At 49.3% G+C, this 17039-nt stretch overlaps 2 pseudogenes; both read right to left on the bottom strand.

Moving 5' to 3' along the window:
* Positions 1–338: 338 nt before the first annotated feature.
* LOC137361180 (zinc finger protein 3-like) lies at positions 339–2938 on the bottom strand (annotated as a pseudogene).
* An 852-nt stretch (positions 2939–3790) lies between these two features.
* On the bottom strand, positions 3791–15944 carry LOC137361179 (zinc finger protein 35-like; annotated as a pseudogene).
* Between the last annotated feature and the right edge of the window lie 1095 nt (positions 15945–17039).

The following is a 17039-nucleotide window of genomic DNA, read 5'->3' as shown; positions in this document are numbered from 1 at the left end:
AACTCACTGTTGTTTCAGCAGGTAGGATGACTGAGTGAATCTCATCCCACACTCTGAGCAGGTGAACGGTCTCTCCCCAGTGTAAACTCACTGGTGTATCAGAAGGTAGGATGACTGGGTGAATCACTTCCGACACTCTGATGATGTGAATGGTCTCTACCCAGTGTGAACTCACTGGTTTATCAGCAGGTAAGATGACTGAGTGAACCTCTTCCCGTACACTGAGAAGGTGAACGGTCTCTGACCAGTGTGAACTCACTTGAGTATCAGCAGGTATAATGACTGAGTGAATCCCTTCCACACTCTGAAAAGGTGAACGGTCTCTCCCCAGTGATAAATCACTGGTGTCTCAGCTGGTAGGATGACGAAGTGAATCTCTGTCCACACTCAGAGCAGGTGAACGGTATCTCCGCAGTGTCAACATACTGGTGCATCAGCAGGTCGGATGACAGAGTGAATCTCTTTCCCACACTCTGAGCAGGTGAAAGGTCTCTCCCCAGTGTGAACTCACTGGTGTATCAGCATGTAGGATGACTGAGTGAATAGCATCCCACACTCTGAGCAGGTGAACGGTCTCTCCCCAGTGTGAACTCACTGGTGTATCAGCAGGTAGGATGACTGAGTTAATCCCTTCCCACACTCTGCACAGGTGAACGGTCTCTGTCAAGTGTGAACTCACTGGTGTATCAGCAGGCAGGATGACTGACTGAATCTCATCCCACACTCCGAGCAGCTGAATGGTCTCTCCCCAGGGTGAACTCACTTGTGTATCAGAAGGTATGATGACTGAGTGAATCTCTTCCTACACTCTGAGGAGGTGAACGGTCTCTCCACAGTGTGAACTCACTATTATATAAGCAGGTTGGATGACTGAGTGAATCACTTCCCACACTCTGAGCAGCTGAATGGACTCTCCCCAGTGTGAACTCACTGGTGTAGCAGCAGGTAGGATGACTGAGTGAATCTCATCCCACACTCAGAGCAGGGGAACGGTCTCTCCCCTGTGTGAACTCACTGGTGTATCAGCAGGTAGGATGACTGAGTGAATCCCTTTCCCACACTCTGAACAGGTGAACTGTCTCTCCCCAGTGTGAACTCACTGGTGTATCCGAAGGTAGTATGACTGAGTGATTCTCTTCCGACACTCTGAGCAGGTGAACGGTCTCTCCCCAGTGTGAACTCACTGGTATATCAGCAGGTTGGATGACTGTTTGAATTACATCCCACACTCTGAGCAGGTGAACGGTCTCTCCCCATTGCCAACTCACTGTTGTATCAGCAGGTAGTATGCCTGAGTGAATCTCCTACCAGACTCTGAGCAGGTGAATGGTCTCTGCCCAGTGTGAACTCACTTGTGTATCAGCAGGCAGGATGACTGAGTGAATCCCTTCCCACAATCTGAACAGGTGAACGGTCTCTCCCCAGTGTGAACTCACTGGTGTATCAGCTGGTCGGATGACTGAGGGAATCTCTGTCCAAACTCTGAGCAGCTGAAAGGTCTCTCCCCAGTGTAAACTCACTGGTGTATCAGCAGTTTGAATGACTGAGGGAATCTCTTCCCACACTCTGAGCAGGAGAACGGTCTCGCCCCCATTGTCAACTCACTGTTTTATCAGCAGGTAGGATGACTGAGTGAATCTCTTCCCACACTGTGCGCAGGTGAGTGGTCTCTCCCCATTGAGAACTCACTGTTGTTTCAGCAGGTATGATGCCCGAGAGAATCTCCTACAAGACACTGAGAAGGTGAATTGTCTCTCCCCAGTGTGAACTCACAGGTGTATCATCATGTAGGATGACTGAGTAAATCCTTTCCCACAGTCTGAGCAGGGGAATGGTCTCTCCCCAGTGTGAACTCACTGGTGTATCAGCAGTTTGGATGACTGAGTGAATATCTTTCCCACACTCTGAGCAGGTGAACGGTCTCTCCCCAATGTCAACTCACTGGTGTATCAGCAGGTATGATGCCTGAGTGAATCTCCTACCACACTCTGAGCAGATGAATGGTCTCGCCCCAGTCTCAACTCACTGTTGTATCAGCAGGTAGGATGACTGAGTGAACCACTTCCCGCACAATGAGCAGGTGAACGGTCTCTCCCCAATGATAACTCATTGGTGTATCACCTGGAAGGATGACAGAGTGAATCTCTTTCCCACACTCTGAGCAGGTGAACGGTCTCTCCCCAGTGTGAACTCACTGGAGTATCAGCAGGTAGGATGACAGAGTGAATCTCTTTCCCACACTCTGAGCAGGTGAATGGTCTCTCCCCAGTGTGAACTCACTGGTGTATCAGAAGGTAAGATGACTGACAGAATCTCTTCCGACACTCTGAGCAGGTAAACGGTCACTCCCCAGTGTGAACTCACTGGTGTATCAGCAGGTAGTATGACTGAGTGAATCCCTTGCCACAATCTGAACAGGTGAACGTTCTCTCCCCAGTGTGAACTCACTGGTATATCAGCTGGTAGGATGACTGAGTGAATCTCTGTCCACACTCAGAGCAGGTGAACGGTCTCTCCCCAGTGTTAATTCTCTGGTGTATCAGCAGATAGGATGACAGAGTAAATCTAGGTCCCACACTCTGAGCAGGTGAACGGTGTCTCCCCAATGTCAACTCACTGGTGTATCAGCAGGTAGGATGACAGAGTGAATCTCTTTCCCACACTCTGAGCAGGTGAACGGTCTCTCCCCAGTGTGAACTCACTGGTGTATCAGCAGGCAGGATGACTGACTGAATCTCATCCCAAACTCTGAACAGGAGAATGATCTCTCCCCAGTGTGAACTCAGTGGTGTATCAGAAGGTAGGATGACTAAGTGAATCTCTGTCCACACTCAGAGCAGGTGAACGGTCTCTCCGCTGTGTCAACATACTGGTGCATCAGCAGGTAGGAAGACTGTGTGAATCTCATCCCACACTCTGAGCAGGTGAACGGTCTCATCCCCAGTGTGAACTCACTGGTGTATCATCAGGTAGGATGACTGAGTGAATCCCTTCCCACACTCTGTACAGGTGAACGGTCTCTGCCAAGTGTGAACTCACTGGTGTGTCAGCAGCAGGATGACTGAGTGAATCTCATCCCACACTCTGAGCAGCTGAATGGTCTCTCCCCAGGGTGAACTCACTGGTGTATCAGAAGGTCGGATGACTGAGTGAATCTCTTTCGACAATCTGAGGAGGTGAACGGTCGCTCCACAATGTGAACTCACTATTATATAAGCAGGTTGGATGACTGAGTGAATCTCATCCCACACTCTGAGCAGCTGAATGGTCTCTCCCCAGGGTGAACTCACTGGTGTATCAGAAGGTATGATGACTGAGTGAATCACTTCCCACACTCTGAGCAGGTGAATGGTCTCTCCGCATTGTGAACTCACTGTTGTTTTAGCAGGAAGGATGACTGACTGAATCTCCGACCAGACTCTGAGCAGGTGAATGGTCTCTCCCCAGTGTGAACTCACTGGTGTATCAGAAGGAAAAATGACTGAGTGAATCTCTTCGGACACTCTGAGCAGGTGAACGGTCTCTCCCCATTGTCAACTCACTGTTGTTTCAGCAGGTAGGATGACTGAGTGAATCTCCTACCAGACACTGAGCAGTTGAATGGTCTCTCCCCAGTGTGAACTCACTGGTGTATCAGCAGGTAGGATGACTGATTAAATCCTTTACCACACTCTCAGCAGGGGAATGTTCCCTCCCCAGTGTGAACGAACTGGTGTATCAGCAGTTAGGATGACTGAGTGAACCTCTTCCCGCACACTGAGCAGTTGAATGGTCTCTCCACTGTCTCAACTCACTGTTGTATCAGCAGGTAGGATGACTGAGTGAATCTCTTCCCACACTTTGTGCAGGTGAATCGTCTCTCCCCATTGTGAACGCACTGTTGTTTCAGCAGGTATGATGACTGAGTGAATCTCCTACCAGACACTGAGCAGGTGAATGATCTCTCCCCAGTGTGAACTCACTGGTGTATCAGCAGGTAGGATGACTGAGAGAATCCCTTCCCACACTCTGAACAGGTGAACGGTCTCTGCCAAGTGTGAACTCACTGGTGTATCAGCAGGCAGGATGACTGAGTGAATCTCATCCCACACTCTGAGCAGGTTAACGGTCTCTCCCCTGTGTTAACTCACTGGTGTATCAGCAGGTAGGATGACTGAGAGAATCCCTTCCCACACTCTGAACAGGTGAACGGTCTCTGCCAAGTGTGAACTCACTGGTGTATCAGCAGGCAGGATGACTGAGTGAATCTCATCCCACACTCTGAGCAGGTGAATGATCTCTCCCCATTGTGAACTCATTGTTGTTTCAGCAGGTAGGATATCTGAGTGAATCTCCTACCATACCCTGAGCAGGTGAATGGTCTCTCCCCAATGAGAACTCACTGGTGTATCAGCAGGTAGGATGACTGATTGAACCTCTTCCCGTACACTGAGAATGTGAACGGTCTCTCCCCAGTGTGAACTTACTGGTATATCGGCAGGTTGGATTACTGAGTGAAACACTTCCCACACTCTGAGCAGGTGAACGGTCTTTCCCCAGTGTGAACTCACTGGTGTATCAGCAGGCAGGATGACTGAGTGAATCCCTTCCCACAATCTGAACAGGTGAAGGGTCTCTCCCCAGTGTGAACTCACTGGTGTATCAGCTGGAAGGATGACTAAGTGAATCTCCGTCCACACACAGAGCAGGTGAACAGTCTCTCCCCAGTGTTAACTCACAGATGTATCAGAAGGTAGAATGACTGAGTGAATCTCTTCCGACAATCTGAGCAGGTGAACGGACTCTCCCCAGTGTGAACTCACTGGTGTATCAACAGTTTGGATGACTGAGTGAATCACTTCCCACACTCGGAGCAGGTGAATGGTCTCTCCCCATTGTGAACTCACTGTTGTTTCAGCAGGTAGGATGTCTGATTGAATCTCCTACCATACTCTGAGCAAGTGAATGGTCTCTCCCCAGTGATAACACACTGGTGTATCAGCAGGTAGGATGACTGAGTAAATCCTTTCCCGCACTCTGAAAGGGGAATGGTCTCTCCCCAGTGTGAACTCACTGGTGTATCAGCAGGTCTGATGACTGAGTGAACCTCTTCCCGTACACTGAGAAGGTGAACGGTCTCTCCCCAGTGTGAACTCACTGGTGTATCAGCAGGTAGCATGACTGAGTGAATCCCTTCCACACTCTGAAAAGGTGAACGGCCTCTCCCCAGTGAATACTCACTGGTGTATCAGCAGGTAGGATGACGAAGTGAATCTCTGTCCACACTCAGAGCAGGTGAACGGTCTCTCCCCAGTGTCAACTCACTGGTGCATCAGCAGGTAGGATGACAGTGTGAATCTCTTTCCCACTCTCTGAGCAGGTGAAAGGTCTCTCCCAGTGTGAACCCACTGGTGTATCAGCAGGTAGAATGACTGACTGAATCTCATCCATCACTCTGAGAAGGTGAACGGTCTCTCCCCTGTGTGAACTCACTGGTGTATCAGCAGGTAGGATGACTGAGTGAATCAATTCCCACACTCTGAACAGGTGAACCGTCTCTGCCAAGTTTGAACTCACTGGTGTATCAGCAGGCAGGATGACTGAGTGAATCTCATCCCACAATCTAAGCTGCTGACTGGTCTCTCCCCAGTGTGAACTTACTGGTGTATCAGAAGGTAGAATGACTGAGTGAATCTCTTCCGACACTCTGAGCAGATGAATGGTCTCTCCCCAGTGTGAACTCACTGGTGTATCAGAAGTTAGAATGACTGAGTGAATCTCTTCCGGCACTCTGAGCAGGTGAACGGTCTCTCCCCAGTGTGAACTCACTGTTGTATCAGCAGTTTGGATGACTTAGGGAATCTCTTCCCACACTCTGAGCAGTTGAATGGTCTCGCCCCAGTCTCAACTCACTGTTGTATCAGCAGGTAGGATGACTGAGTGAATCTCTTGCCACACTCTGAGCAATTGAATGGTCTCTCCCCAGTGTGAACTCACTGGTGTATCAGCAGGTAGGATGACTGAGTGAATCCCTTACCACACTCTGAACAGGGGAACGGTCTCTACCCAGTGATAACTCACTGGTGTATCAGCTGGAAGGATGACTAAGTGAATCTCTTCCCACACTCAGAGCAGGTGAACGGTCTCTCCCCAGTGTCAACTCACTGGTGTATCAGCAGGTAGGATGACAGTTTGAATGTCTTTCCCACTCTCTGAGCAGGTGAACGGTCTCTCCCCAGTGTGAATTCACTGGTGCATCAGTGGTTTGGATGACTGAGGGAATGTCTTCCCACACTCTGAACAGTTGAATGGTCACTCCCCAGTCTCAACTCACAGTTGTAACAGCAGGTCGGATGACTGAGTGAATCTCATCCCACACTCTGAGCAGCTGAATACTCTCTCCCCAGCGTGAACTCACTGGTGTATCAGAAGGTAAGATGACTGAATGAATCTCTTCCGACACTCTGAGCAGGTGAACGGTCTCTCCCCAATGTGAACGCACTGGTATATCAGCAGGTTGGATGACTGAGTGAATCACTTCCCACACTCTGAGTAGGTGAACGGTCTCTCCCCATTGTCAACTCACTGATATATGAGCAGGTAGGATGACTGATTGAATCTCATCCCACACACTGAGCAGGTGAACGGTCTCTCCCCATGGTGAACTCACTTGTGTCTCAGCAGGCAGGATGACTGAGTGAATCACTTCCCACACTCTGAGCAGGTGAATTGTCTCTCCCCAGTGTGAATTCACTGTTGCATCAGCAGGTAGGAAGACTGAGTAAATCCTTTCCCACTCTCTGAGCAGGGGAATGGTCTCTCTCCAGTGTGAACTCAGTGGTGTATCAGCAGGTAGGATGACAGAGTGAATCTCTTTCCCATCATCTGAGCAGGTGAAAGGTCTCTCCCCAGTGTGAACTCACTGGTGTACCAGCAGTTTGGATGACTGAGGGAATCTCTTCCCACACTCTGAGCAGGTGAGTGGTCTCCCCCCAGTGTGAACTCACTGGTGTATTGGCAGGTAGGATGACTGAGTGAATCTCATCCCACACTCTGAGCAGGTGAACGGTCTCTCCCCAGTATGAACTCCCTGGTGTATCAGCAGGTAGGATGACTGAGTGAATCCCTTCCCACACTCTGAACAGGTGAACGGACACTCCCCAGTGATAACTCATTGGTGTATCAACTGGGAGGATAACTAAGTGAATCTCTGTCCACACACTGATCAGGTGAACGGTCTATCCCCAGTGTTATCTCACTGGTGCATCAGCAGGTCGGATGACTGACTGAATCTCCTACCAGACTCTGAGCAGGTGAATGCTCACTGCACAGTGTGAACTCACTGGTGCATCAGCAGGCAGGATCACTGTGTGAATCTCATCCAACACTCTGAGCTGGTGAATGGTCTCTCCCCAGTGTGAACTCACTGGAATATCAGAAAGTAGAATGACTAAGTGAATCTCTTCCGACACTCTGAGGAGTTGAACGGTCTCTCCCCAGTGTGAACTCACTGGTGTATCAGCAGGTTGGATGACTGAGTGAATCACTTCAAACACTCTGAGCAGGTGAACGGTCTCTCCTCATTGTCAACTCACTGTTGTATCAGCAGGTAGGATGACTGAGTGAATCTCTTCCCACACTCTGAGCAGGTGAATGGTCTCATCCCCATTGTGAACTCACTGTTGTTTCAGCAGGTATGTTGACTGAGTGAATCTCCTAGCAGACACTGATCAGGTGAACGGTCTATCCCCATTGTTAACTCACTGGTGCATCAGCAGGTCGGATGACTGACTGAATCTCCTACCAGACTCTGAGCAGGTGAATGCTCACTGCACAGTGTGAACTCACTGGTGCATCAGCAGGCAGGATCACTGTGTGAATCTCATCCAACACTCTGAGCAGGTGAATGGTCTCTCCCCAGTGTGAACTCACTGGTATATCAGAAAGTAGAATGACTAAGTGAATCTCTTCCGACACTCTGAAGAGTTGAACGGTCTCTCCCCAGTGTGAACTCACTGGTGTATCAGCAGGTTGGATGACTGAGTGAATCACTTCAAACACTCTGAGCAGGTGAACGGTCTCTCCTCATTGTCAAATCACTGTTGTATCAGCAGGTAGGATGACTGAGTGAATCTCTTCCCACACTCTGAGCAGGTGAATGGTCTCATCCCCATTGTGAACTCACTGTTGTTTCAGCAGGTATGTTGACTGAGTGAATCTCCTAGCAGACACTAAGCAGGTGAATGGTCTCTCCCCAGTGTGAACTCACTGGTGTATCAGCAGTAAGGATGACTGAGTGAACCTCTTCCCGCACACTGAGCAGGTGAACGGTCTCTCCCCAGTGTGAACTCACTGCTGTATCAGCTGGTAGGATGACTGAGTGAATCTCTTCCCACACTATGAGCAGGTGAACGGTCTCTCCCCAGTGTGAACTCACTGGTGTATCAGCAGGCAGGATGACTGAGTGAATCTCTTCCCACACTATGAGCAGGTGAAAGTTCTCTCCACATTATGAACTCGCTGGTGTATCAGCAGTTTGGATGACTGAGGGAATCTCTTCCCACACTATGAGCAGGTGAACGGTCTCTCCCCAGTGTGAACTCACTGCTGTATCAGCTGGTAGGATGACTGAGTGAATCTCTTCCCACACTATGAGCAGGTGAACGGTCTCTCCCCAGTCTCAGCTCACTGTTGTATCAGCAGGTAGGATGACGGAGTGAATCTCTTCCCACACTCTGAGCAGGTGAATGGTCTCTCCCCAGTGTGAAATCACTGGTGTCTTACCAGGTTGGATGACTGAGTGAATCTCTTTCCCACACTCTGAGCAGGAGAAAGGTCTCTCCCCAGTGTGAACTCACTGGCGTATCAGAAGTTTGGATGACTGAGTGAACCTCTTCCCGCACACTGAGCCGGTGAACGGTCTCTCCCCAGTGTGAACTCATTGGTGTATCAGCAGGTAGGATGACTGAGTGAACCTCTTCCCGCACACTGAGCAGGTGAACGGTCTCTCCCCAGTGTGAACTCACTGGTGTATCAGCAGGTAGGATGACTGAGTGAATCACTTCCCACACTCTGAGCAGGTGAATGGTCCCTCCCCATTGTGAACTCACTGTTGTTTCAGTGGAATGATGACTGCGTGAATCTCCTACCAGACACTGAGCAGGTGAATGGTCTCTGCCCAGTGTGAACTCACTGTTGTACCAGCAAGTAGGATGACTGAGTAAATCCTTTCCCAATCTCTGAGCAGGGGAATGGTCTCTCCCCAGTGTGAACTCACTGGTGTATCAGCAGGTCGGATGACTGAGTGAATCCCTTCCCACACGGAGCGCAGGTGAACTGTCTCTCCCCAGTGTCAACTCAATGGTGTATCTACAGGGAGGATGACTGAGTGAATCACTTCCCACACTCTGAACAGGTGAACTGTCTCTCCCCAGTGATAACTCACTGCTGTATCAGCTGCTAGGATGACTGAGTGAATCTCTGTCCACACGCAGAGCAGGTGAACGGTCTCTCCCCAGTGTCAACTCAATGGTGTATCTACAGGTAGGATGACAGAGTGAATCTCTTTCCCACAATCTGAGCAGGTGTACCGTCTCTCCCCAGTGTGAACTCACTGGTGTATCAGCAGTTTGGATGACTGAGGGAATCTCTTCCCACACCCTAAGCAGGTGAATGGTCTCTCCCCAGTCTCAACTCACTGTTGTATCAGCAGGTAGGATGACGGAGTGAATCTCTTCCCACACTCTGAGCAGGTGAATGGTCACTCCCCAGTGTGAAATCACTGGTGTATTAGCAGGTTGGATGACTGAGTGAATCTCATCCCACACTCTGAGCAGGTGAAAGGACTCTCCCCAGTGTGAACTCATTGGTGTATCAGCAGGTCGGATGACTGAGTGAATCCCTTCCCACACACTGAACAGGTGAACGGTCTCTCACCAGTGACAACTCACTGGTGTATCAGCTGGTAGGATGACTGAATGAATCTCTGTCCACACACTGATCAGGTGAACGGTCTATCCCAGTGTTAACTCACTGGTGCATCAGCAGGTCGGATGACAGAGTGAATCTCTTTCCCACACTCTGAGCAGGAGAAAGGTCTCTCCCCAGTGTGAACTCACTGGCATATCAGAAGTTTGGATGACTGAGGGACCTCTTCCCTCACACTGAGCAGGTGAACGGTCTCTCCCCAGTGTGAACTCACTGGTGTATCAGCAGGTAGGATGACTGAGTGAATCTCTTCCCACACTATGAGAAGGTGATCGGTCTCTCCCCAGTGTGAACCCACTGGTGTATCAGCAGGTAGGATGACTGAGGGACCTCTTCCCTCACACTGAGCAGGTGACCGGTCTCTCCCCAGTGTGAACCCACTGGTGTATCAGCAGGTAGGACGACTGAGTGAATCTCTTCCCACACTCCGAGCAGGTGAATGGTCCCTCCCCATTGTGAACTCGCTGTTGTTTCAGCAGGAATGATGACTGAGTGAATCTCCTACCAGACACTGAGCAGGTGAATGGTTTCTGCCCAGGTTGAACTCACTGGTGTATCAGCAAGTAGGATGACTGAGTAAATCCTTTCCCAATCTCTTAGCAGGGGAATGGTCTCTCCCCAGTGTGAACTCACTGGTGTATCAGCAGGTCGGATGACTGAGTGAATCCCTTCTCACACTGTGCGCAAGTGAACGGTCTCTCCCCAGTGTCAACTCAATGGTGTATCTACAGGTAGGATGACTGAGTGAATCACTTCCCACAATCTGAACAGGTGAACGGTCTCTCCCAGTTGCAGGGATGGTGAAGGAGGGAGGGTTTTGGTTTCCTGGATAATTGGGGCTCTTTCTGGGGTAGGTGGGACCTCTACAAACAGGACGGTCTTCACCTGAACCAGAGGGTTACCAATATCCTGGGGGCGAGATTTGTTAGTGCTCTTCGGGGGGGTTTAAACTAAATCAGCAGGGGAATGGGAACCTAAATTGTAGTTCCAGTGTACAGGCTGTTGAGAGTAGTGAGGTAGGGGATAAGGTTACAGGGACGCAAGAGGGCACTGGTAAGCAAGAACTTGGTTTAAAGTGTGTCTACTTCAACGGGAGGAGCATCCGGAATAAGGTGGGTGAGCTTGCAGCATGGGTTGGTACCTGGGGTCCTGATGTTGTGGCCATTTCGGAGACATGGGTAGAGCAGGGGCAGGAATGGATGTTGCAGGTTCCGGGATTTAGATGTTTCAGAAAGAACAGAGAAGAGGGTAAAAGAGGGCGGGGGGTGGCATTGTTAATCAAGGAAAGTATTACAGCGGCAGAAAGGACGTTTGAGGACTCGTCTACTGAGGTAGTATGGGCCGAGGTTAGAAACAGGAGAGGTGAGGTCACCCTGTTGGGAGTTTTCTATAGACCTCCGAATAGTTCCAGAGATGTAGAGGAAAGGATAGCGAAGATGATTCTCGACAGGAGCGAGAGTAACAGGGTAGTGGTTATGGGGGACTTTAACTTTCCAAATATTGACTGGAAATACTATAGTTCGAGTACTTTAGCTGTGTCTGTTTTTGTCCAGTGTGTGCAGGAGGGTTTTCTGACACAGTATGTGGACAGGCCAACCAGGGGCGATGCCACATTGGATTTGGTACTGGGTAATGAACCCGGCCAGGTGTTCGATTTAGATGTAGGTGAGCACTTTGGCGATAGTGATCACAATTCGGTTAGGTTTACCTTAGCGATGGGCAGGGACAGGTATATACCGCAGGGCAAGAATTATAGCTGGGGGAAAGGAAATTATGACGCGATTAGGCAAGATTTAGGATGTGTAGGATGGGGAAGGAAACTGCAGGGGATGGGCACAAACGAAATGTGGAGCTTATTCAAGGAGCAGCTAATGCGTGTCCTTGATAAGTATGTACCTGTCAGGCAGGGAGGAAGTTGTCGAGCGAGGGAGCCGTGGTTTACTCAAGAAGTTGAAGCGCTTGTCAAGAGGAAGAGGGCGGCTTATGTTAGGATGAGGCGTGAAGGCTCAGTTAGGGCGCTTGAGAGTTACAAGCTAGCCAGGAAGGATCTAAAGGGAGGGCTAAGAAGAGCAAGGAGAGGACACGAGAAGTCATTGGCGGATAGGATCAAAGAAAACCCTAAGGCTTTCTATAGGTATATCAGGAATAAACGAATGATAAGAGTTAGAACAGGGCCAATCAAGGATAGTAGTGGGAAGTTGTGTGCGGAATCAGAGGAGATAGGGGAAGCGTTAAATGAATATTTTTCGTCAGTATTTACAGTAGAGAAAGAAAATGTTGCCGAGGAGATTACTGAGATACAGCCTACTAGGCTAGATGGGATTGAGATTCACAAGGAGGAGGTGTTAGCAATTTTGGAAAGAGTGAAAATAGATAAGTCCCCTGGGCCAGATGGGATTTATCCTAGGATTCTCTGGGAAGCCAGGGAGGAGATTGCAGAGCCGTTGTTGTTGATCTTTAAGTCGTCATTGTCGACAGGAGTAGTGCCGGAGGACTGGAGGATAGCAAATGTTGTCCCCTTGTTCAAGAAGGGGAGTAGAGACAGCCCTGGTAATTATAGACCTGTGAGCCTTACTTCGGTTGTGGGTAAAATGTTGGAAAAGGTTATAAGAGACAGGATTTATAATCATCTTGAAAAGAATAAGTTCATTTGCGATAGTCAGCACGGTTTTGTGAAAGGTAGGTCGTGCCTCACAAACCTTATTGAGTTTTTCGAGAAGGTGACCAAACAGGTGGATGAGGGTAAAGCCGTGGATGTGGTGTATATGGATTTCAGTAAGGCGTTTGATAAGGTTCCCCACGGTAGGCTATTGCAGAAAATACGCAAGTATGGGGTTGAAGATGATTTAGAGCTTTGGATCAGAAATTGGCTAGCTGAAAGAAGACAGAGGGTGGTGGTTGATGGCAAATGTTCATCCTGGAGTTTAGTTACTAGTGGTGTACCGCAAGGTTCTGTTTTGGGGCCACTGCTGTTTGTCATTTTTATAAACGACCTGGATGAGGGTGTAGAAGGGTGGGTTAGTAAATTTGCGGATGACACGAAGGTCGGTGGAGTTGTGGATAGTGTCGAAGGGTGTTGTAGGGTACAGAGGGACATAGATAGGCTGCAGAGCTGGGCTGAGAGATGGCAAATGGAGTTTAATGCGGAGAAGTGTGAGGTGATTCACTTTGGAAGGAGTAACAGCAATGCAGAGTACTGGGCTAATGGGAAGATTCTTGGTAGTGTAGATGAGCAGAGAGATCTTGGTATCCAGGTACATAAATCCCTGAAAGTTGCTACCCAGGTTAATAGGGCTGTTAAGAAGGCATATGGTGTGTTAGCCTTTATTAGTAGGGGGATCGAGTTTCAGAGCCACGGGGTCATGATGCAGCTGTACAAAACTCTGGTGAGGCCGCACCTGGAGTGTTGCGTGCAGTTCTGGTCACCGCATTATAGGAAGGATGTCGAAGCTTTGGAAAGGGTGCAGAGGAGATTTACTAGGATGTTGCCTGGTATGGAAGGAAGGTCTTACGAGGAAAGGCTGAGGGACTTGGGGTTGTTTTCGTTAGAGAGAAGGAGGAGGAGAGGTGACTTAATAGAGACATACAAGATAATCAGAGGGTTAGATAGGGTGGATAGTGAGAGTCTTTTTCCTCGGATGAGGATGGCAAACACGAGGGGACATAGCTTTAAGTTGAGGGGTGAAAGATATAGGACAGATGTCAGAGGTAGTTTCTTTATGCAGAGAGTAGTAGGGGCGTGGAACGCCCTGCCTGCAACAGTAGTAGACTCGCCAACTTTAAGGGCATTTAAGTGGTCATTGGATAGACATATGAATGTAAATGGAATAGTGTAGGTCAGATGATCGGCGCAACATCGAGGGCCGAAGGGCCTGTACTGCGCTGTAATATTCTAATTCTAATTCTAATTCTAATAACTCACTGGTGTATCAGCTGGTCGGATGACTGAGTGAATCTCTGTCCACACTCAGAGCAGGTGAACGGTCTCTCCCCAGTGTCAACTCACTGGTGTATCAGCAGGTAGGATGACAGAGTGAATCTCTTCCCACACGCTGAGCAGGTGAATGGTCTCTCCCCAGTGTGAACTCACTGGTGTATCAGCAGTTTGGATGACTGAGGGTATCTCTTCCCACACTCTGAGCAGGTGAATGGTCTCTCCCCAGTGTGAACTCACTGGTGTATTAGCAGGTTGGTTAGACTGAGTGAATCCCTTCCGACACTCTGAGCAGATGAACGGTCTCTCCCCAGTGTGAACTCACTGGTGTATCAGCAGGTTGGATGACTGAGTGAATCTCTGCCCACACTCTGAGCAGGTGAACGGTCTCCCCTCAGTGTCATCTGACTGGCGTATCAGCAGGTAGGATGACAGAGTGAATCTCTTTCCCACACTCTGAGCAGGTGAAAGATCTCTCCCCTGTGTGAACGCACCAGTGTATCAGCAGGTAGGATGACTGAGTGAATCTCATCCCAAACTCTGAGCAGGTGAATGATCTCTCCCCTGTGTGAACGGACCAGTGTATCAGCAGGTAGGATGACTGAGTGAATCCATTCCCACACTCTGAACAGGTGAACGGTCTCTCCCAAGTGTTAGCTCACTGGTGTATCAGCAGGCAGGATGACTGAGTGAATCTCATCCCACACTCTGAGCATCTGAAAGTTCTCTCCCCAGAGTGAAACCACTGGTGTATCAGAAGGTAGGATGACTGAGTGAATCTCTTCCCAAACTCTGAGCAGGTGAACGGTCTCTCCCCTGTGTGAACTCACTCGTTTATCAGCAGGTGGTATGACTCAGTGAATCCCTTCCCACACTCTGAACAGGTGAACGGTCTCTCCCCAGTGATAACTCACTGGTGTATCAGCTGGTAGGATGACTGAGTGAATCTCTGTCCACACTCAGAGCAGGTGAACGGTCTCTCCCCAGTGTCAACTCACTGGTGTATCAGCAGGTAGGATGACAGAGTGAATCTCTTCCCACACGCTGAGCAGGTGAATGGTCTCTCCCCAGTGTGAACTCACTGGTGTATTAGCAGGTTGGATGAATGAATGAATCTCATCCCACACTCTGAGCAGATGAACGGTCTCTCCCCAGTGTGAACTCACTGGTGGATCAGCAGGTAGGATGACTGAGTGAAGCCCTTCCCACACTCTGAACAGGTGAACGTTCTCTCCCCAGTGTTAACTCATTGGTGTATCAGCTGGTAGGATGACTGAGTGAATCTCTGTCCACACACTGATCAGGTGAACGGTCTGAACCCAGTGTGAACTCACTGGTGCATCAGAGGGTCGGATGAAAGAGTGAATCTCTTTCCCAAACTCTGAGCTGGAGAAAGGTCTCTCCCCAGTGTGAACTCACTAGTGTATCAGCTGTTTGGATGACTGAGTGAATCTCTTCCCACACTCTGAGCAGGTGAATGGTCTCTCCCCATTGTGAACTCACTGTTGTTTCAGCAGGTAGGATGTCTGAGTGAATCTCCTACCATACACTGAGCAGGTGACTGGTCTCTCCCCAGTGTGAACTCACTGGTGTATCAGCAGGAAGGATGACTGAGTGAACATCTTCCCGTAAACTGAGAAGGTGAACGGTCTCTCCCGAGTGAGAATTCACTGGTGTATCAGCAGGTAGGATGACTGAGTGAATCCCTTCCACACTCTGAAAAGGTGAACGGTCTCTCCCCAGTGTTAACTCAGTGGTGTATCAGCAGGTAGGATGACTAAGTGAATCTCTGTCCACACTCTGAGCAGGTGAAAAGTCTCTCCCCATTGTGAACTCACTGGTGTATCAGCAGGTAGAATGACTGAGTGAATCTCATCCATCACTCCGAGCAGGTGAACGGTCTCTCCCCTGTGTGAACTCACTGGTGTATCAGCAGGTAGGATGACTGAGTGAATCAAATCCCACCCTGTGAACAGGTGAACGGACTCTGCCAAGTGTGAACACACTGGTGTATCAGCAGACAGGATGACTGAGTGAATCTCATCCCACACTCTGAGCAGCTGACTGGTCTCTCGCCAGTGTGAACTCACTGGTGCATCAAAAGGTAGAATGACTGAGTGAATCTCTTCCGACACTCTGAGCAGATGAACCGTCTCTCCCCAGTGTGAACTCACTGATGTAGCAGCAGGCAGGATAACTGAGTGAATCTCAAAGAACAAAGAACAAAGATAATTACAGCACAGGAACAGGCCCTTCGGCCCTCCAAGCCTGCGCCGATCCAGATCCTCTCTCTAAACATGTCGCCTATTTTCTAAGGTTCTGTATCTCTTTTCTTCCTGCCCATTCATGTATCTGTCTAGATACATCTTAAAAGACTCCATCGTGCCCGCATCTACCACCTCCGCTGGCAATGCGTCCCAGGTGCCCACCACCCTCTGCGTAAAGAACCTTCCACGCATATCCCCCCTAAACTTTTCCCCTTTCACTTTGAACTCGTGTCCTCTAGTAATTGAAACCCCCACTCTGGGAAAAAGCCTCTTGCTATCCACCCTGTCTATACCTCTCATGATTTTGTACACCTCAATCAGGTCCCCCCTCAACCTCCGTCTTTCTAATGAAAATAATCCTAATCTGCTCAACCTCTCTTCATAGCTAGCGCCCTCCATACCAGGCAACATCCTGGTGAACCTCCTCTGCACCCTCTCCAAAGCATCCACATCCTTTTGATAATGTGGCGACCAGAACTGTACGCAGTATTCCAAATGTGGCCGAACCAAAGTCCTATACAACTGTAACATGACCTGCCAACTCTTGTACTCAATGCCCCGTCCGATGAAGGAAAGCATGCCGTATGCCTTCTTGACCACTCTATTTACCTGCGTTGCCACCTTCAGGGAACAGTGGACCTGAACACCCAAATCTCTCTGGACATCAATTTTCCCCAGGACTTTTCCATTTACTGTATCGTTCACTCTTGAATTGGATCTTCCAAAATGCATCACCTCGCATTTGCACTGATTGAACTCCATCTGCCATTTCTCTGCCCAACTCTCCAATCTATCTATATTCTGCTGTATTGTCTGACAGTCCATCTCATCCAACACTCTGAGCAGTTGAACGCTCTCTGCCCATTGTCAAC

The sequence above is a fragment of the Heterodontus francisci genome, unplaced genomic scaffold, assembly GCF_036365525.1.
Source record: "Heterodontus francisci isolate sHetFra1 unplaced genomic scaffold, sHetFra1.hap1 HAP1_SCAFFOLD_374, whole genome shotgun sequence".
Lineage (NCBI taxonomy): Eukaryota > Metazoa > Chordata > Chondrichthyes > Heterodontiformes > Heterodontidae > Heterodontus > Heterodontus francisci.
The sequence above is the reverse complement of the archived record's forward strand: the minus strand, read 5'-3'. Positions and strand labels throughout refer to the sequence as shown.